Source organism: Anticarsia gemmatalis, chromosome 1 (genome assembly GCF_050436995.1).
Source record: "Anticarsia gemmatalis isolate Benzon Research Colony breed Stoneville strain chromosome 1, ilAntGemm2 primary, whole genome shotgun sequence".
Taxonomy (NCBI): Eukaryota; Metazoa; Arthropoda; class Insecta; order Lepidoptera; family Erebidae; genus Anticarsia; species Anticarsia gemmatalis.
In genome coordinates, this window is record NC_134745.1 from 3360994 (window position 1) to 3383302 (window position 22309).

Here is a 22309-nt window from a genome sequence, read left to right on the forward strand (position 1 = left end):
CTCTTTCTCGCATATACTACTCAACAGATTAGGATGAAATCTATACTAATATTATAAAGCTGAAGAGTTTGTTTGTTTGTTTGAACGCGATAATTTCAGGAACTAATGGTCCGATTTAAAAAAAATCTTTCAGTGTTAGATAGAGTCTATTTATCGAGGAAGGTTATAGGCTATATATCATCACACTACGACCAATAGGAGCAGAGTACCAGTAAAAAATGTTACAAAAACGGCGAAAATTATGACCTATTCTCTTTTATGTGACGCAAGCGAAGTTGCGCGGGTCAGCTAGTAGTAGAAATATAAAGATAATAATAATATAATTATTATAAAGGTTATCTCAAGATTATCTCACATTTAGGAACTATTAAAGCATTTTAACAAAGCTAAACTCTACTAACTACACACAACCATTAGTTAAACAACAACACAAACTTTACAAATATTATTATCAATAATAGACTTCTGTCGTTACCTGTACTCAAGGTGTGTTGCGTCTAACACTTATTTAAATAAAACGCATATCGACAGGTTTATAGCGCAACTGATGTAGGTATTCATTTGATACTTTTCAATATGCAATAAAGGAAAATTAAATAGTGCCACCCGCGGTTGCGTTAACGTTATTCTTTGACAGCTCATGACATGGCTGTATATATGAAGACTGGCTTTGAAGCTCTGTCCATGGTACGGTAGCTCGATTCTCTACTACTGTCGACTACCGACAACTGGCTTGTCATTGAGAAATTTTGTATGAAAATTTGATCAGCGCCTCTAATGGGCGTTGTAGGAACTATTTTGGCAGTACATGCGAAATGTCAAACTTTCGATACTCGACAGTACCAACTGTACAGAATCGTGTTACTGGCAATGAGTGTTAGTAGCTTTTATTGATGAAATGTAATAATATTTCCAATCACAATAGACTGTCCAAATTATTCAAAATTTATAAAAATGGGTCAATCAGTAAGGATTTTATTTGCTTCAGATTTAGGACTGTATTACTGAAAAGCATTTTCATGATACATAAATCTATTAAAAACTTCATGCTTCTCATTTACTTTTTATATATTAAAAACAGTTTTTGGTTAAGTACGTGCATAAAATATAGTTAGGTCACATGATCGTGTACTTATCTCTCTCTCACTGCTACTCCATATCAGCTGTTGATGCTCCTTATACCAGAGTGATCTTTGAAACAAATCGTTTAAGGTATAACTGAATTGAAATTGTAGTATAATCCTCATATTTTGTAACTGCATAGACCACCAAGAATTAATGAATACTAAGAATCAAATACATTGTAAGCAAAGACCAGTTAAACGTCATGCAAATCTGACAGTTATAACTAATTGATATTTCTAATAATATATTCACATAAATAAATGCATAGTACGCCCATCGGCAAATTATTATTTAATAAGACCCGGGTAATATTATTCTGCTCGAACTCAGAACACAGCGCAACATAGAACTATCTTTTTTTCAGGGTTTTTAGTGAACTTATACAAAATCTTAATCTTATTGTAATACATGATCATCTCCCTTATATAGTACTGATTATACACACCATAAGTGAAATATCCAGTAACAAAATGGTCATTTTAGCACTATCTCTAGAAATGCTTTCGAGATTTTTAGGTAAGTAAAGAGCATTATTTGCGTTTTATAAAACACCTTTGTCTCAAGTTTTTTGTGTCGATTTTGATCCTTTTCCTTAGCCGCTTCTGTTGTCTTACTGCAGAGCAAAAGCTCCCCCCCCCCCTTTTTTTTCGTCGAAATCGTCTTACCTAAAGTAGGTTCTAACCGATTGTGACAAGTATCTTTCACATTTTCTAATATCATTCAAACCAGTCCAGTCCATTTCAAGAGAAATATGAAAAGACAAACAAATGCACTCTCACGCTTACAATCTATATACTTATATGATATAAGCAAGTATTATGTACATATTCACATAAATAAATGCACAGTGACGCCCATCGGCAAATTATTAACAATGTTCAATGTATGTAATTTATTTCGTTGGCGGTTCATTAGATAGTTGATTGGGTGCTTCGAAGGTTGCCTCGCGAACTTTGACTCTATGAGGATGTACATGTAGGTCGATGCATATAAGTGTAGGTAGTAGGACCCTTTATTCATTGTGGTACGTTTTGCTTTGGCTTTGGTTGTGTTCGCAGCAATCTTTAACGCGACTGTTTTATTATATTTTTTTTTATGTATTGCCATCTCTGAAGGTTGTTGTTATGTTTTAGGTGCTTGAGCTAGCTCATGTTATTCTGTGTATACACATGAATAAATAATTCTAATTAAAATGTAAACAAAAAGTAGCCAAAATATCTGATTTTGAAAGAAATATGTATCGTCCATACAATACAAAATTGAGCAACTTTTTTATGTTAGCCGAACAAACAATATTAGGAAATGAAACGCTTAAAATATTTTTTTTTCTTTCAAATAAAGTAGAGCTTATTAAGACCTATAAACATACATCGATAAATTGTATACATTTTTGGATTTATCTGGAGTTACTTACTTGGAGTAAAATAAACCAATAAACAAAAACTGAAATTACTTCAAGCTTTTATTTACTATTGGATCAACAGAAGTACTCAACGTAATAATTAAATCATCATCTCCTCAGACATAGTGTTAAGAATCCCATTACGGGTCCTTAACAAAACCACAAATGATATGCCTCCCTACAAACGCTATGGGTGGTACATTCGTACAGGATACTTAAAACATATGTTACATTTGCGGTATAAATTGTCGCCGCATCGAAGAATAAATTAGTCAATTATCTTCTTAGATATTTTAAAGACATCAGGTTATTGGGCAGCTGCTAACTTGTTAAGGGATGTGGGAAAACCTGTTGACTCTTTGCTAAGGTTTAGTAAAGCCGGTCATAGTACATATTATATGAATAAAATGTATAAATATGTAGAGCTGTAGAAATTACACTCGTGTTTGGACGTCTACATGCAAGTCTCATGTGATAGCGAATAGGCTTATTGCGTATACTGGCCACGTTTCCAAATCTCGGGCCACTAATAAAAAAATATTTAATAAAAGATTTTAAAATACCAACAGCAATCAATCAAATCTAAATAATATAATCATTAATCAGGCTACGGCATCATAGACAATTCAGCAATGTATCTGACTTGGGACTCGAACTCGAGACGCAGCAGTAGTATACACTTATCGCCAAAACCATAGAGACAGTTGTAGTAAGTATTGCAACTTTGGCGCCGTAGTCTTTTTTCAGTGACAGGCATGTGAAGATGGTGGATAAACGGCATTTTGACACGCCATGCGATTCACGATCTATAGAGATCTTGTCGGTACACAGGCGGTATATGCTACAACAATGTAAGCTCTCTTGCTGTAATATTGGGATAATCTTGTTTATGATTTTGCTGGAGAACAGAAGTTACATTTTACCTACTCATGGCCTATGGAAGAAAATCGATTACATTTTTTTAATTGAAAAAAAATGGAGTTAAAAACATACGAAATGATGTCAAAAGATAGAATTCAAAGTGATAGGTATTTTGCATTGCTTCTGATGTTTCGGATTGAAAAAATCTTTATCTTGGTTAAGTATTTACAAAAATTTCAGGTTGTTGAGGCTCAAATTAATTTGCAGGAAGTTTGCAAAAGAAACCACAATCGTTTTACTCTGCGCTGTAACGCCTAGCAGTCCAATGTAAATCGATTGATCGCAATAATTTTTGTTCAATATTCAGTACAATTTTAATAAATAGTTATTTATATATTCAACATCTTGATAAAACTACATAGAAATATGACCGTTTAAAAAAACTAGACTTTACTAGAAAAATACTCAAACCCTATAATTTTATAGAATCGTCTTAAAGGTGTTCAGGACTTATTTAATTACATGCTACAAAGTGTTTTTAGAAGCTAATGTCGTTATAAATGGTGTTCGGAAATAGGCTGTAAGGTATTAATGATGATACCGTCAACTAATAAGCACCATCCTGTGTGAATTATATCATTTAGATGTTTCAAACGCGATCGTGCTGTAATTAGCATGTTACGGTCTAAGAGCGCATGTGTTATTAAGGAACGTATTCAACCTACTGTCTGAAAAGGCTGTGTGTTATTTTTAAGCCAGAATTGAACAAGTAAAAAACTGACCAAGTGAGTGCTGAACTTGTGCACGATAGGGTTCTGTACCGTTGTTAAAAAAATGGCAAAATAGACAAGCCTGCTGCATGGTAGCCCCATAAAATATTTATTTTATTTTGGTTTTGTTGTTAATACGGCAGCAAAAATACATCATCTGCGAAAATTTCTACTGCCTAAATTTTATTGTTCATAAGATACAGGCAGACAGACAGATAGATATGCAGACAGCGAAGTCTTAGCAAAAGGATTCCCGTTTTATCCTTCGGGTACGGAACCCTAAAGCCATTTTCTCGTTAGATTATACAAGGTGGTAAAAGCCACTTTGAACGAGAAGAAATATTTTTTCAATTATTTTGATATATGCTTGAATAACGTTTGCTGATTAGTTTATTTGCGATAGACATATCAATACGTAAGTAATTTAAGCAATTTATTTTATATTAAAAATGCAATGTCTTTTATATTACCGGTCTACTTTATTACCGTTTTCCTAGGCATAGTGGCCATACTTCAAATATCCGTTTATAAGAATTTCCTGTCACAAACCCTAGGCGCTAAAATAAAATATAATAAAAATATCCGTATCAATAACATTAAAATACAGTTATTAATATAAATGATTAAATAATAGCGCAAAAGGATTTCCGCTTGTAATATAATATATAACTTGACATTCAAGTGATGATTAATGCAGGTAATTTCTAAACTTTATATATTTCCTTGAAATTGTATGAATTGTTTGATTGGATTTATTGACGTGGCCACGTCGTGTGAGAATACACGTAAGCCATTGACGTGCGGAAACTTTACTTTTATTCCTACTTTCCTGTAAACGGTAACTTACCTCTGAATAAAGAGGTTGCAATTATCTAAAAACAGCTCCTTTAAAAACTTATAGACTCTACATAAGGACTGAACCTAGACATGCTGGCATAAGCCTATTAAGCCTACATTGCTTTACTCTTATCACACGTTAAGAAACGTCGGTACAAAATGTTCTCATCTTCTATTCATCTCTATCAGCCGTCTACTGTCTTAATCCCTTTTCATTTCTATGTCCTTTTTCTCAAACACATACAAACACCTTTTAAGCCTACAAGTATATTAAATTCAAACTTCCCCGTTTTTGACAATTGAAATTGTAGGCTCAAGTTTGCAAGATCTTCTGATCATTTTTGAAGGTCCTTTAACCTACCTCCGAAAATTGGTACTCTGGTAATGTAAATGAGTTTAATGTGGTTTGTTGCATTTCATTGCTTAAGTAGAGTATTATTACGATACAGCCATTTTATGTCTCATAACCATGACCTTGTACACAAAACGTTTCACCTTGAACTCACATTCACCAAAGAAATTAATCGAAAGAGGAAAAAGTTTAATACATTGTCTGTGGCGTTCTAAGAATTTTATTGGATCCCGAGAATACATCCTCTTTTTAAATATGTGTCATAATGATTCGTACCTTTTTCAAATCTCTGTATACCACGTCTGTCATTGTGACATTTGAAAATATGTTCCAAGAAATGACGTCACGTTCCATAGCGTGCTCTTCAAACTGATTTAATGAGTAATTTGAATTTTAGTTCTATTTTTGTATACCAAATATGGCGGTCATTGGTATTATGAATTGTTATTTATTATTAATATTGCATTTTAATTTTATCGTAGAGGTTAGGAATTACTCATTCACAGCATTTTTGTGACATGATTCTCTATTTTTCTGCTTATTAGGTATTGTTTAAAAGCTTCCACTTCAGTTAATTGGTCATCATAATAATATTCTTAGCGGTATAAATAACTCTACAATTATCAAATTACAGATATTTTGTCCGGTAACAGCTGACTTATAGATATTTTTAATACCGAACCAAACCTAAATGACCAATAAATTTTGAACTTTTAAGTAATATTCACGATGACTAGATAAGATTCATCAAGAATTATCGAGCCAGCGTAACTTGTGCTGATAAATACGTGTAAATCAAAGTAAAATGCATTGTCACCTTAATATCCGAAATCTTAAAAAAAAGGAAAGCTCTATGATTTATTTACGAAACCATTTTTTATCTACAAAACCCGAAAAAGGCATCTATTACTGCAGGGAAAGTTTCTAACGGAAGCTAGTACTTAATTCTCATATTTTAGATAAACTTTCTACTTCACAAATATATTTAAGTCTTCTAGATATTTTTATTGGGACAAACATTGTTATTTTATTCATTCATCAAATATTAGCGGTTAATACGTAACCGCTTTCGATAAAGCCAACAAGCCTTTAAGTAACTTTCACTGTGCTTTCTGTAAAACTTAACTTCCTTGGGCGAGTTTATAGTCATTATTATGACTAACTAGCTGTTACATACAATTTTGTCGTAAAAAGTACAAGGGTATTTTTTTATTGTCACTTCGTCTACGTATAATATTGTATGGAATCAAAGAAAAACGATGAGATTTCAGTAATTTTTTTTTTCATTCAACTTGCAAGAACTCGCACCGGACCGTCAAGCAAATCTAAGTAAAATACTTAATTCCTCTAAATTAAAATTAACTACTCAATTCCACATTTGTGTAAAATGTTGCTGAGACGACCACATAAGGTTTGCCCTGCGAAAAAGATATCAGTTCTCATGTAAAGCCAAGCATCTGAATCTACACGCCCTATCTCTACAGACCCTAATTTCACAAATTCTGCATTATCAGATATTAATTACAAAACGTGAAAGTATAAAGATCCTATTTGTGTACCTATCAATCCAAGCAACTTCTGTAAGATCAATTTTATCGAAATCCGTTAAGCCTTTTTTACATGATTGGGTTACAGACAACATACGTTTTAATTAGTATAATGATTCATTCAAATGTGTTGTTATATTTATTGAAATTAAAACATAAATTCAACAAGACAGTTGAGGTCAGTATAATGAAGTTTATTATGAATTTTCTACCTTATAAAGAACTTTAAATTGATTTAGAATTGTAGGCGTATATTTTAGTAGGAGTTTGTTAGTTGTTTACAAACGTGAGAAAAAGAAATCATTGAGTAGGCATAAAAAACTCTTAATTAAATATTTGAATTGGATAAAAATATATAAAGGTATACAAATTAGGTTCTCGAAAAGGCAAAGTAAAATCCAATAAAATTTCAATTACCTACTTAAAAATTTTTCATTTTTTTTAATTGCAGCTCTGATCTTTTAAAAGTTTTATATGCCTTGTCAAAGACAAAAAAAAATAGCGAACAGCGAGTGTATTTGGTAATTTCTGCCGCTTACTCCTTACCTAGCCTATAAGATAAAAATAACTCAAGTACTTACTAACTCTATTCAACACGGCAGCAGCCGTTAGGTCATTACTTTAACTACTCACTCGCGCCAGCCATTATTTATTATAGAGCTATAAATTCACCAGGAGCCGCCATAAAATCCCAATGACCTTTAAAACCTAAATCTTAATCCCAACCGGAATTTCCAACTTTATTTATAAGAAAACGACTAAAAACAGCGAAATTACTTAAAAGGATCCAAGAATCCTGATTAGGTACTTCCGGCGGTTATTTAAGAGTGGCAAAAAGAAGGAAAGGTCGACGCGTCCATATGAGTCATAAAGGTGACTTGTGACCAGATGATCTGATTCTGAAAGGGCATTTAGTACTGATCCAAATGTCAAAAATTTGATTTATTTTGTCGGTCTTTTTTTTACAAGTTTTCTGTTCCTCGGTTTTTTGCGACCAAAATTGATTTGGATATTTATCGTTTATTCTCTCCACATTAACCTTAATTGTGCCTGAAATGTACATTTAAAAGAAAAGCTCGAACGGACTATCCGTTATCGTACAGCGCTTAGTAATTCATTTAACAATTTATTTATATTTGTAAAGAAATCGTGGATAATAGTTCAAATTAATAAACCATTTTTCTTATAATCGGAACAGCGCAATGGATAATTGAGAAAGTGGGAAAAGGACCCTTAATTTTTATGACAAGGATGATTGTCATTTTAATGTCAACAAGGTGTAAATTATACGAAGACATACAGTAATAACGTTAGCTGTTATTCTTGTATGGGACGATAATTGGAACTAACTGATTGCCTTTGTGAACAGTGGTGTAGACCTACTGATTGCAACTTCTCGGGTTCATATAACGGTCGAAGTACTATAGACCTATAGCATTTTTTTAAATTTATATACTAGTTTTGTTACTAGTTTACTACAGTTGCTAAAGTTTGGTAACATGTCTGGCATGGCAAAAGGTTTAACAAATGTTTACCGTGAAACGCGGGTATATTTATACATCTCTGTCTACACCCTTGGGGAAATTGTAACTAAAACATTAAACACTTCTCGAAGCTAAGAAATTGTCAGCTCATTTTTTAAAGCTCAGAAAAGCATAATTATATAAATCCCAAGCTGTTAGTCCAGACATTCATACACTATCAATAATACCAATAATGAGTTAACATGTATTCATAATCACGTATATTTACGACCTAAATAATTTAAATATCAGCAAGTTTCTTAACACAAAAGCTGTATTGCCTCCATTGAGTTTTATTGAACAATAACTTTAAAACATATTGCCTAGTACTGGGATTGTAATTTATTCATCCAATTAAAGCCTTATTACTAGCAAAGAACACCTACCGACTACACAGGAAAATGTACCATAAAGTTTGAAGCATAAAGTTCAATTTTGCTTGTTTATTTTTCTATGTAGTTTTATCAATTACCCTGATCTCGTAATATTAGTCTACATATTCGTTACATTGACATTATATTGAGCTTAATGCGTTAGATATTACTTATATTAGAACTAAAGTGTAATATTTTTAGTCGAAGGTTGTGTATTTAGATTATTTACTTAATGGTTTTGGTCGTAAAATGTGTAATACCGTTCTAAGTTAATCCGGGCCTAAATCAGGGCCAAGCTTGGTTTAGTCGTAATTTTGATCGTACATAATGCAAATTGTTGAAATGTGTCGCCGAAATATGCATAAATAGATTCTATAAAAGATGTCCAATAGGCTTGTTGATTATTCCTTCGGAATATAAATCATTGCGGTAGAGTAAAAGCATTGCGTGGATAGCATTAGAACATAAGCCGTCAACTATCTCTTAAACTTTTATGTAAGGTTGGTTGCCTAGTAGCTACCTACGGCTTCGTTTGTGTGCAATGTTCCTCTTTCAGCCGCTAATGAATTACCCTATGATGTGCATTTTGAGTCTACTTGACAAATTACAAATTTCTGAAAATTCAGTCTAGTGATTTTACCTTAAAGCATACTGACAGACAGGCAAATTTCCATATTCATTATGTACATTGTACATATTATTATCTTGTTAAGAAAACCTACATTCAGCATCTGCAAAAAGTAGCAGTTGTAAAAGCTTATACAGAAACTGTACAGCTTAGATATTCTGATATTCCTCTTAGCAAACGACGTTGCGTAATAGAGTCTCGATACAGCACCCACGGGAAATATTAAAATACATTTTCTTAGAAACTCCGTCATAAAATAAAACTAGCAGATGTGGAGAAATCACGAAAACTGCCATAATTTTAAACCACGCATTAAATTAGGGGGATTTCACATTAGCTACTACTCTTATGGACCGGTTAAAGACTTCTTAGTTAACATAACTACGTAATATTTTTCAACAGTGCATGCAGGACATAAGTTCAAATATTCCTGATTCAAATGCTTTAACTATATGATGATTCCTGGTAAACCTAATGTTTGTTTCTACTGATAGCATTATCTCTGTTTTGGATCTGGCTATAAGCATATATTTTTTAGGCCTTAATTCGTTCCTCTTCATTTAAGTTCTATCTATTTGTAAAATTGTGCTACTGAAATAAGTGCGTCCGTCACTGCTCCGTGTAACCTTTTTAAAAAAGGGCACTACGCACTACTACTTTTTGAAAGTTGTAGTCTACGAAAATAATACGCGTACTTTTTCAGGCCTTCTTGTTTGTGTGTCCATTGTTTGTATACTTGTAAAGTATACACATCAAAAGATTCACATGAAACTTAACTTTAAAAAGTCCTAGTGTTAAATTTACAACTTTTTTACTTTCACAGTAGTCTCGCATGAGTATTGGTCTTAAACCAATGACACGGCGACGCAGCTCGCCCACAGATAATCGTTAATTAATAGAAAGCCGATATTCCCACTACTGTTGAACCGTTGTTTACGTTATACAATAACTGCACTTACTTTTACTTGTATCGCATTATTATTTAAATGTGAGAAAATTTTTCTTCTCTGATATTGATACTGCAAGTGTTTGAGCGTTAATTGCTTGATTGTTTTGCCTTCAATGATAGCATTTGTAAAGAAGTTAGCTAAAGGAAAAATTATATTGAATTGAGTGTATAAGTGTCTGGGAGTTGTTTAAAACAGATTTTAAGGTACCTAAGTATACAAAGACTCAAGACTTAAGCTCTTCATCTTTCTGGGACTCAGTGGGTTGTGGTGGTTTTGGATTTTTATTATTTAGTTCAATTTGTTTGTTTTCTTTTAATGGTTGTAAGCCGAAGACACGAATTGTTCCTTTTTGCCAGGAAACCTTGGAGCACTGAACGGTAGCGTAAATTCCTACACTTTAATTTATCGTATCGTTGACATACCGTCAGTTTGACTATTGTGAAGTACTGAAAAACACGGTTCATTTGGATTGCGAGGAAACCAGTAAAAACAAAATTTCTCTATCTACCTCGTTAGCTGTAGTCTGTAGTCGATTGTAGTCTCTCTGCTCTTGAAGTTATCGAAATTCCAAATCACCATTCCCATAGCCTTTACCTAAACGGTAACTGGAAACAATGTATACTTTCGTACTCAGACAAAAGATATAATAATACATTGGTTGGCAAACCGAATCAGATAATACTTAGCAATCTTTGAAGCCTCGCAATTTGGCCGCGAGCTGTTTACTATGCAAGGCTTACAGGTGCACCCACTATACCTCACAGATATATTTCTAGCACGAAACTATCGGATATCCTAAATGAAATTTGCTACAAAACCTTAAAAAATATAACTGTTTGCGATTAACTCGAATAGGGAGAAAGTCTAAATCAATATGAAGTTCATTATTTCGTGTTAATATTATTTTGCATTTTGTATTCGTATGCAGTCCGGATCTGAAATTTCATATCAATTTACAGTACTTACATCCTAGACTAGTCAAAAATCAGTACTATTTTAACATCACTCCTGTTATACTCACAGGTGGCGTAGGTGTACGAAGTGCCCATACCCACGTTTCGCCTTTTACAATGTTACTCCCATGAAATAGAGGACACGCCTATAGCTATATACCAGGCACGTTACACAAATACTAATAAGACAAGTAATAACATAAATTAGAAAACCCCACTAGCAAATTAGCCGGCCCGAAATCTTGCGATCAGCAGTCGCATAACACCGCGCAGACCACAGAAGCAGTTCAATTGCCCGTAAACTATTTCCATTGCAAGGTTTACAGGTGCACCTACGATAACTTGATGATATATTTCTAGTACATTGTAAGCTTTAGAATTAGTAGTATAAATTTAAAAGGACCCCCTGCCGTTTAATCGTATTAAAGCTAAGGCTCTTTGCGTATTGCGTTTATTTGCTGATGATAGTCTGATTTCATTTGAATTGCATGGTAGTTAAAATTAATGTAGTCTTGGAGTATATTTAGTCTCAACGTTGTACCTATCTAGGTACTAACTTTATTACTATATCTTTACATATTACATCAAGTGATGAAATGAACAAAAAATCGAACAGGTACGGAATTATTGTTCTAGCTATTTGGGGGGTTCTTATAGAAACATCTTTGTCTGATATACTCTATCAGTCCTACCTTCGAAGACTGGCTATAGCCAATGAAGGGATTATTGAATGAAATCGGTTTAGGTAGGTTTGATCTCACTAGTTTTTTAAGTTTTCATAAAATTTTGAATAAAAGTACTTCTTTGCTTGATATCATCATATGTTCTTGTTTAGTTACTCTGAGTACCTGAAAAATAAATATAAAACGATGCGAGAATAAAATTTAATTTATACATAATATAAACTTGCAAGTTTTTATAGGTAGAACGGTTCCAATTATATTCTACACAAGATATCAGATTAAAATATGTAAAGTTACTATAATAACGATATGAATAATGCCTATAGTTGCTTAGTAAAATATAATTAAAATCAGAAGCTCACGCGATGAAACAATATAGTTATTTGCCACCTGCTTTCTATACTAGATACATGAGTACCAGGTGCGGTTACAACGTTCCTAGTATGGTTCGATTGTAGCGGTATTCCGATAGTGATGTACGTCATTGCATATTCGCTTTAATATTGCCAGGAATATAAGGGACTGGTCAATATATCATGTTTATAATTGCTTTCTTTATCGAAAGACGATGAAAATTGTGATAAAAGGTAAATAAATTTAGAAGTGTGATGCTTTTATGTACTCATTTGCATTTGTTGGTAATGTCGAAGCTGTATTATCGAAACAGAATTTTGAGATATCGTCCTGTCGCGTCTTTTCCCTTTTACAGATTGCTTGATTGCTTTACTCACTTGTTATGTATATGAAACGGGCACTTTCATCACGCAGGTCAAATGTGCTATAACTTTACACTTCTTCAATATTTCTTAGTCAAAAAAGTTTTCTCACAATACCGTCAGTGTATCGACGCAATTTTCGAATAAAATTGTTACTATTAATATATTTAAAAGTAACAGTGACATTGAAAACATTATCCCGCATCCTGTTGTAAAACCACTTCCAAAAAAACCACAAATAATTTCCAGCATTCATGACAATGCCAATGTCATACTGTTCCGTGTCTGGTTGGTCACTAGAAGCTACTATGCTTTAAGATATCAAAAAGATGCAAGATCCACCGTTAAAAAATTGCTGTTTTTTACACTTTCCCGTCTAAACTGCTAAACAAATTTTCTGAAAGACGCTGGACATAGTAAAAGACCCGGGATGAACATCGAATTTTCAAAATACGGGGTGTAAGGTTGCACGTGTGTAAAGCCGCCCATCTTTGTATAGTAACCTATAGTAGTCAATTACTCAGTTTGGAATGAAACTTTGCACACATACGGTAGTGTGGGGTCAGCTAGTACCCTAACACTGTCATTTATTGATGGTAGAACTCAGAGTTTTATCACTGTTCCGGCTTTAAATCCGTAAAAAATAACTGTAAATATATTTTCCAGCAAACGTAAACAGTATAAAGGATATCATAGTTGGCAGCCTTGCGGGACGAAAGTGCGTTGTGAGCCGTCGCCGGAATGCCAGCGCAGCGGTACTACTTTCCACCGACCTTCAGTGGACTGCCAATCGCCAGAAACTAAGGATATTGCGATCCTTGCACGCCCTTTTAGCTGTTAGTTGTTGAATATAATCATTTTTGTATTGGTATGGGGATTCTTTTGGCTTTGAAGGATAGACTTTATGCATGTCACGTGTATCGTTTTGAATGTAGGCTATAAAAAAGACTAGATGTTAATGTGGTTGTCAGAAATGTATTATTTCGCTTTGTCGTACCTCGAATTACTTTGGAACATGTTATTTATTTATTTCTCTGCTTATTGTATGACAGAAAAAAAGACTAATGAGAGGTTAATTATTGAGATAAAGACAACTCTTACAATTTTATTGAACTCACTTTTTAAGGTCTCGATCTACGGTCTGATATAAAAAGCAACTCTTTGTGTTATTTGATTAAACGGACATCTACTCAATCAATACTGCACTATTAGTCGATATCCGTATTTGTATTAGAAATTTGAATGTAAGGGCACATTTCAAGGTAACATCAGTGTTTTAAATATGCGGAAATAGGCTTGGTATTTAAACGTACTTTATTTATTGCCTCCGCTCACATAAATCAACCATCAAATTTATAATAGTCGAATGCTAATATAATATTAAAGATGTTGTAATATGTACCAGTGATTTAAAATGCAAAGCTATATTATAACCTTAAAGAATTATAACAAGTTGTAATTGAGTCAATTACCAACTTATCGATTGTGTATAATGATACATTTGAAGACGAAAAACACGTCGCCTAAGGCGCTACCGCAGTACAAACAAACAAGAAGACAATTGATTACGTAGTGGCAACGCCTCCAGCGCGTGCGAAACCGAAAAAATGGTCCATGCCAACCGTGAAGAAGCTACTGACAGAGCACGCGATATACAAGAAAACTGTGCGAAAGACAGAGATGGTGAACGTTCCGAAGTGGGAGAAAGACACGATAATATGAAAGTGGTGTGTGCGAGAGAGGTGGACGATTAAGAGAAAGATTGGTAGGAGAGTGAAATTGCCGTAGCAACTTTCGCTGAGCTCGTTTCGGTTACGTCACGAATGCGCCAGCGCACATTACGCAACTGCCTGTGAAGAGATTATGACTGTATGACACTGATTTGAATGATCGTTGGAAGTAATCAATTTCATTTGGATTTGCTTCCGGTGTCGGTTGCGAGATACTGAAGCGACTATATTTTTACTTAATGATAATTTCTTAATTAACTCATCATACACAGCTTTTTTAAAAGTAAGAGACTGGTTGGTATAAACAAAAGGTCAAATGGAAAGACTTGATGTAACAGCTTCATTATATTCATGAAATTAGAAAGTATATTTCAGACGAATAACGACTCGAATCTACTGTAATAAAACTCATATTATTAGAAGGATAGTAACAAGAATATGGTTAAGTATGTTAGCAACAAGGTGTCGCAGTTTAGTTCCACTCTGAAATTACAAAGGTACACAATTTGTAACAAGATGAAATCTTAAGTATAACAGTTTGGATGTTGAGATGGTTAGCAAAACGTTACTAAATGCGATTACACAAACCCTTACGACAACGTTACAGGCCTTGTTATGCTTATTTTCCTATTTGCCTAATCGTCTTTTGATGATTCTCGTCATTGTGACACTATATGATGTTATACAATTTGCTGCAATTACACGGTCTTTACTTTCACTACTACATTTTCTAACATACAGTACGTTGTCATCAAGTCATTTCATTACTGACCCACAATGCTTCCACGCTCGCTTTCTTTTTTCTTTCAATTCTTCAGCTTTTGTCGTCATCAATCAATTGTACATTCTTCTACGTAATTAGAACAAGGCGGGAATGATGTCCTAGATCTTAAATGATACATTATACGCATCTCTTCTCGCTCTAATGCCAAAGCACAATACGCTACTGTCACACATTTGTAGAGTGAACACTAACACCGGTTTCACTTGTGTTGTTCTACGTCTATGTGTGCGCCGTGTGCTGTGATAAGTCCTGTACATAATAATACCGTTATATATGCAATGAACTCGAAATTAAGCAAAACAGAATTCCTTTGCCCTGATATACCTAATTCATTATATATGCAAATGTCTTTCACGCATACGTCCATCTAGACACAAGTTGCGTTTGTATTGGTGACTCAATGTGTACGATCTGTATTTGAAATTACATCAGTGTGTTTACTTCTTTTGTTAGTGTGTGTAGTTTTTGTATCGTTACACGTTGTTTTGTGTTTGTGTGAGTGTTTTTATGTGAGTGTGAGAGTAGTTTAGCGTTCACAATGAAAGTACTCGGCGGTTGCACGGATTTGGGTCACAGCTCCAACTTTGATTATAAAGATTACGACCACCGTGTGAATCATCGCACATCTTCTAGGTCCACGCTGTTCTCGCTAATTTATGTTGAACATTTTTATTTTTGTCGCAATAAATAAAATTTTGGTTTAGTTTTTGTTTCGGCATATACTACCTAACTATTATTTCCTTTTATATCTATTTAATTCAAGAAAACCTTGTTTTACGGCACATATTTATGGATTAGTGTCACATAATTCTAACATTATAACGACCCAAAAATATAACATATTTTGTACTCAGTAAAATTACACGTATCTATCATAAAGGCCGTATTAAAATCTCCTTTCACACGTTGCTAAGCAATATTTCATCACAATCATAAGATCGAGGCGCTACTTTCCTTTCAACGAGTATTTTCATAACTCCAACGTTATCTGAACAAGATGTTTATTAGGATTTTGATGCAATTTAGTGTGGTAAGCATTTGTAAGGCACAGTTAGTATGGTGATTTCGTTGTGGGTAACGAGACTTGTACGAGTACAGATAAACATGAATTTGTGGCTGTAATTAAGCAAATTATAATAACTGGTTTTGAAGTTACATTTGCAGAAATTGAGAGTTGTTTGGTTTTCATTATCAATAGTACTTAGGATCTGATATGTAGTGCAAGGAAAGTAATGTAAATAGAGACAGTAACGTTAATTGGCATAATTTTTTTAAGAGTTTTTTCTTTCATCACTTTATTCATTTTTAAAGGGCTTATAACTTCTTGAAATCTTTAACTTATGTCTACTTCTACTTCTTCGTCTACTTCTTCATTTATTGAGGTATTTTTTTTCCTGAAGTATCTTTTCGTTATATTAACTCTCAAACTACATTGTCACCTCCAAATTTATATTAATTGTACTTGTAGTAGTAGTTTTTTTAGTAGTATAGTTTATAATACAAATAAAATACAATAAGTATTTTTGTACAAATTTAAGAAAGGTCTCTTTAAACTATCTACAATTTATACGGATTACAAAAATCACGTAGTACATTGCTCCAGTTGAGATAATGTTCGCTAATTCACTTTTACTTCAGCAAGCGGATAATCTACTTTTACTGTGTGTATGGCACTACACGGTATCAATTCGTCAATCTTAATGGCTTTTGCATGATTTGTTTCAATCTCTAATGTGAGTTTTGTTATACGGTCTCGAGCAAAAATATGTATAGAATGTCATATTTACGAAAGCATTTTTAGGTATTAAAATATTAAAATTACTGTTTTTTTTATTTCAAAAGTAATTTTACTAAGACTTTGTATTTATTGTTAAATAATGCCAATAATTAAACTGATATCGATATGCGAATGATAATTGAAATTGTGTATACATATTTATGCTCTTGACTGTACTGATTTATCAACAATGTAGTCATATAAGATACGATCAATGAAAAGATAAGTTAGTGAGTAAGATTTTAAAAGATCAGTTAGTAAAAGTTTTGCTGGACATCACTTATAACACATTTTAAAATATCATCATTCAACAGTCATAATTGAAGAAGTTGCTCCCAAATGAAATATTTTTTTTGACACTAATATTAATAATTTTACCAATTGTATTCGCACGTTGAGTCTGTCTCCACCCTTTGTTGTTAAACTAACAGAGGTTAAGCCAAGTCTATGTTATCTCCAAGTCAAAGGTATTTTCATAACTACAGCATAAAATTAAATTCTAACCAAACAAAAGAAGACTATTTGAACAATGCTACCATGTCTAAATAGGTATGAAGAAATAATTTAGGATTTCAACGTGAATGAAATATTCCGTAAAATTAGTTCCATTTCACCGCACAATATTTGCGTAAATATGGCACAACATTACAATTTTTTGATCATTAGTTGAAATTCCCGCAAATTGACTTTCTAAATTCATGTTTCAACTGATATTTTATCCGTCTGTTTGTTCGTTACCTAACCTCTGAACTGATTGAATGTGTTTGAAGAAATTCTTAATACATTGACTGGTATGGTAATCTTTGTTTTCAATAATAGGAGCCTTTTACGTTTCTTTTGGTGGTTCATTTGACATCCACATTATAGCATCCCGATTTTATCCTATTTGTAGGTCTAGTGATCGCACCAAATAATCGACCGTTCGACGTTAGAACCTTTTCAAAACCTTAAGATAGTATTTTTATAAGTATATGTCTTAACTACAGTATTATTTTATTTCTCATATTTTTTGTTTGAACCGACATGATGGACGTCATACAGTTTTTCATCTTTCTCTATCCAAGGCAAACTTGTAACTGGTAAAATAAACTTCAATATTGCTTTAAAATCAATATACTATAAACTCAATACAATGTTATGATTGTTGACACTAACGTCCAAACATAGCGTTCAAATATCTGTAGAATGTGCGAAGGTTGAGTCTCAGGGTCGTTTTGATAAGGGACCATTTTGTAACCTTTACTTTGACATTAGACTTATTAGTTTACACTTATGACATTTATGTCATTCACTGTGAGGAAATTCTAGAATAATACTAGTCAATACTTTTACATTGTTATAGTTGAGCAACGTCGAAGTGTATTAGAGGAATGTTTAATAACAAAATATTGCTGGCTGTTAGAATATTATGTTCCTGTGTGATGTCTTCATTGGCAGTATTCAATAAACAAATAATAAGATGAAAGAAGTAACTTTAGCGAATGTTGGGATCGTATCCTTTTTTGTTTCCCACAAAAAGGAACTACGGTATAGAAGCACTAATTTCGTACCTCCTTCATGTTCCTAGTAAAGAACTGTTGTTCTGCTAGGACTGTTTTCTGTGCCTAAAACAAAAGCCGCTTAAAGAAGTAAGATATCCAGAGCACCAAACAGTAATAACTTAAAATCTCCCGCTACTCGAATAAATTCTCAAAATCCGTCGAATCATGACCTCGATGTATAAAATGTCACTATCACACAATCGGGTGTACCTAAAGGACCTTTTTTTGGCCCCCGCCTACCTGGTCCCATTGTGTTCCGGGGAAAGTTATGTGAAAGACAGACGAACAAAAAATTTTGATTTCACCTCTCTTTCTATTCTATTACGACCCTTAAGAATTCCGATTTAGATCAGGCTGGTAGTTTTTGTGTTGGATAATAGGAGCAAAAAGTTTGTAGTTTTTTTTTTCAAATTGCAGGTTACGCGTGGCCGTGGATAAATAGACGTACGTGTTCATTGTTCGATTAAAGGTACTATGAATTCAGTGAGTGAACCGAAGAAATTCAATAAACGTATGTGTATTTTAAAGCTTTTGAATTTTTGTTGAGGATTTTTGTACCCGTATGGAGCATGCTTGAATAACATTACTTTTTTAATTGAGTGCACGTGTTCACTGGGAAAGTGCTTAACGTACTATTATGCTATTTTACGACAAATACTAGGTTGGAAGTCTAGTTAAGACGAAATTAGGACGCATGTAATAACTAAATTAGGCCTATATAAATTAGGTGATTAAAACAAATAATTTAATCTCTATCGTCAAAAGTTTCTATTATAAAAGAAGTTTGCTGTAAAAAAATCTGGTTTAGACCTAGTCCGTTTTCATTCTGAAATCCTGTGACCAGTAGTTGGATGATAATAATAAGTAAAATTTATTAAGTAAAGGATAAAAAGAACGTATTTTACAAGATAACAAAGTATAACTGGAGAAATGTGGGCGTTGACAAAGAAAACATACTTAGTCAATAAATTCTAGTCTATTCTAGTACATCATGAATATTCCTTGACGTATTTATGTCTATATTTATTAAACAGTCAAGAGCAATAATATGTACACACTGTCACATTTTCATCAGTGTGAAAATAACCATATGACTACCGTTGAGTAACTTTTAAGTTATATTACAGCACTGTGTATTCATTTCAATAATTATATTGATATATTCCTAAACGTACTCATGACTGCCTGTGTGGCTGTCGGTTGGAGGCAATTGTAAGGTCTTGGGTGCGATTCCCGGGACAGAGCTGTTGGAATTTTCTAATTTATATTAAAATATTTCTCAAAAGTAGGTAAAAGTTTTTTAAAGTGACCGGTAAAAAGCAATTAAATATTCTCGTCTCTTTTACATTGGACTAACATTTTTAGTGGTGAGTCGTGGGAGTATTGCACCTCTACCTACAGCTTATATGTATGTATGTTTATGTATATTCATAAAAAGTAAGTACAATTAAAAATGTAATATTATATAGGTACATGTTTATGCTCGTGACTGTATCGTAAGTGGAAAGAATGAAGAGTAATTATGCACGCAGCCTATTTGCATCCAGCTAAGTTGATAATGCTTACAGGTGTTTATTAAACTTCTATACTACTTACAAGAACTAGTTTTTGAATACATTAATATTATTTATTTTGCTGTTATTATAATATATTAGTTAGTTAGTACCTTGTTAATATTTATTTGTATATAATAATTAATTTATCAGGTTAGAGTATTATATTCACATAAATGTATTCTCTTAAAAATTTACATATAATATTGAAAAATTATATTATTACGATAAATAAAATAAGCTTATAAGGCATTTATTTTATAATAAACTAGCTGACCCGCGCAACTTCGCTTGCGTCATATAAGAGAGAATGGGTCATAATTTCCCCCGTTTTTGTAACATTTTTTACTGATACTCTACTCCTATTAGTCGTAGCGTGATGATATAGCCTATAGCCTTCCTCAATAAATGGGCTATCTAACACTGAAATAATTTTTCAAATCGGACCAGTAGTTCCCGAGATTAGCGCGTTCGAACAAACAAACAAACTCTTCAGCTTTATAATATTAGTAAAGATAATAATTCATTTACCGATTCATTTACTGTAATTTATTAGCCTGCACTATTTGTCAAGATTTTGGTCGAGGATTCTTTCATAGTCTCAGTTAGGGTTAAGGACTTTGTATCCCTTCAAAAATTGTATTTAGGAACTCTTAGGCATGTAAGGTTTCATCATGATATTCTTCTCCACCCATCGTGCAAGTGATAATTATTTCAAATACACATGACTTCGAAATCTTGGTGTGTTGCCTTGAAGTCGAACTCTTAACCTCTCGTGTAGAAGCCACATGTTTAGATCACTTGGCTATAGATATAAAATAGAATTAGTTAATAAGAAACCGTTTACCCCAAGCTGCGTCAAACTAATTAAGCCCCAAAACTAACTAAGAGAAAGTGCAACCGAGTAAATGAATAGAACAATACATTTCAATTTTCACTTGAACCATTTGAAGCATGACTGGAGAAAAACTGTCGATCATCAGTCATTGGCTTTGAAAGTGGCGCGTGCGCGTTGACTCGAGCTCTCACTCTATCACCGATTAATAATTGGAGTCAACGAATTGCACACGATACCGTGGAAAAAATCTGTGAAGCGCGAGGTGCTGGTACAATTCTGAGTTCTCTTGAACTACGACTATTATTTCATAGGTTATTTGTTATTTTTGTTCCTGCCTCCTGGAAGAATTCAATGGATGAAAATTTTCATATGCCTTAACATAACATGCTAGCCTGAATATTATGATTCTAATATAGAATGTGTTTATTTTTAGAAAAAAAAAATGTTGTTTCACTATAAATTAACAACCCGATGCTTGCTATTTGGTGTACTTGAAAAAATCATGTCACAGCATCATAAAGTATCACATGCCTTATCCAGTTATATACAGCCTTTGTACCAAATATGAAAATTCTTTAAGTTATATAACGATTTTTTCAACACAATCATTTATGGGGAGATGTAAATAAGTTTTCAGTGCATTCTTCAAAAAGATTACCTGTTATTTATTTAATGAGAAAAAATATTTTTAATTCACTACACGCTAGCTACTTAACTAGTTTAATAGACTACAGTTTAGTGTATAAAAAAATAACAAGCAAAATTATGTTACAAAGTTTTCCTTTAATTAAACGTTTCAACATGTAATTCTGGAAGAACATAGACACGATAAACTAGGTAAGCGGAAACATTCTAATTGAATATAACACCATCCCACTTACACCTTTGATATTAAGCGTTCAATATTTGCCTAATTAACTACTATGCTATTATGATTGAAAAAAATATCCCTACAGCTGCTATAATTAGTATGCAACTTTATATTCGTAGACATCTGCTGATTCTATGAGCAAACAACATAGATTAAACAGCATAAGTACATTGCATTCGTTATGTCCTGCGACAGCGTATTTCCTTCAATACGCTTATAATTAGAACACATGCTTAAAAGCAGCTGACGATATAATTAGAAGTAATAATAAACAAAATTCTAGCTGAAAATTAACTTTATCATGAGATCTCTGGTTGATTACCGATTCGGGAAGTTTTTTACTGTCGGGAAGTCTACTTTAACGTCCAGAGTTTAATAAGCTGAAGCTTGTTAACCAGGCTATTACTATACGGTTAAATTCATAATTCAACAATTACCTTATTTAAGAAATTAGGTTGTATCGTGTACATTTTCCTCCCTTCTAGATATAGACA